Source organism: Balaenoptera acutorostrata, chromosome 17 (genome assembly GCF_949987535.1).
Source record: "Balaenoptera acutorostrata chromosome 17, mBalAcu1.1, whole genome shotgun sequence".
In the NCBI taxonomy this organism is placed as follows: Eukaryota; Metazoa; Chordata; class Mammalia; order Artiodactyla; family Balaenopteridae; genus Balaenoptera; species Balaenoptera acutorostrata.
The window spans coordinates 8,103,061-8,104,265 of record NC_080080.1 but is presented as its reverse complement, the minus strand read 5'-3'; positions in this window follow the sequence as shown (position 1 = coordinate 8,104,265).

The following is a 1,205-nucleotide window of genomic DNA, read 5'->3' as shown; positions in this document are numbered from 1 at the left end:
ATTCTATTGTTTCAGGGACGCAGGCTTCATCTATCTTGTTCCTCAAGAGTGCCTACCATCCATCCATAAACTTACTTCCTAGTTCAAATTGGCTGCTGCAGCTCCAGCCATCAAATCTTTATTCCAGGCATTTAGAAAGAGATAAGAGCATGTCCTTTACCTTTCAGGACATCTCCAACAGATTGCCCACACCAATATCTGCTTACATCTCATCCCCCAGGCCACTCCCAGCTGCCTAGCTACAAGGGATGCTGGTAATGTAGTCTTTATCCTGGGAATGTATGCTGAAAGAGGTGGCTATGTGGGGACAATTAGCAGTCTGTGCTGCAGGGTTAAAAGGGGTTAGATCACTCAATTTTGACCAGGGCCAAGAGTGCAGAACCTAATCCCATGTGCAAAGCATGGACTTGGAGTTGCTTGTTGCCATAGTAACCAGAAAAGACTGAACATGCCAATTGTCATGAAGAAAAATATTGTCCTTGCATCTCCGATCCTGGGTTCTGGTCAGAAAACTCTGGCTGATAAGCTCCTAAGTTTAGGATGGTACTTACTTATGATGTTAAAACAACTTGTTTATTCTCCTAGTGCTAAACATTTTTTCACCCTGGGAAAGTGTAGAAATACACCGAGTGATGGGAAAGTAAATCACAGAAATAATACTTGTGGGAAAACCAGCACATGTTTGGTATTTGAAGTATGTGGTGTAATAAAAAATATTTTTGACATATTAGAGACAGATTAGCTTGATGACGCCACTTTAAAATGTAACCAAGCAGCAGTTTAATTTAGACTTGTAAATTTTTATTAGAAAATTTAAAGGAAGAAAATTTGCCATGTTTGATTGTTTAGAAGAATCTAAGAGTCTTTAAACTTGGTTTTAAGTTTATTGCTTCACTAGATGTTTTGAATACTTAAGGAAGGCGTTTATTTTAATTAATTAATTAATTAATTAATTAATTTATTTATTTATTTATTTTTGGCTGTGTTGGGTCTTCGTTGCTGCACGTGGGCTTTCTTTAGGTGCGCGAGCAGGGGCTACTCTTCGTTGTGGTGCACGGGCTTCTCATTGCGGTGGCTTCTCTTGTTGTGGAGCACGGGCTCTAGGCACGCGGGCTTCAGTAGTTGTGGAGCACGGGCTCAGTAGTTGTGGCTCGCAGGCTCTAGAGCACAGGCTCAGAAGTTGTGGTGCACGGGCTTAGTTGCTC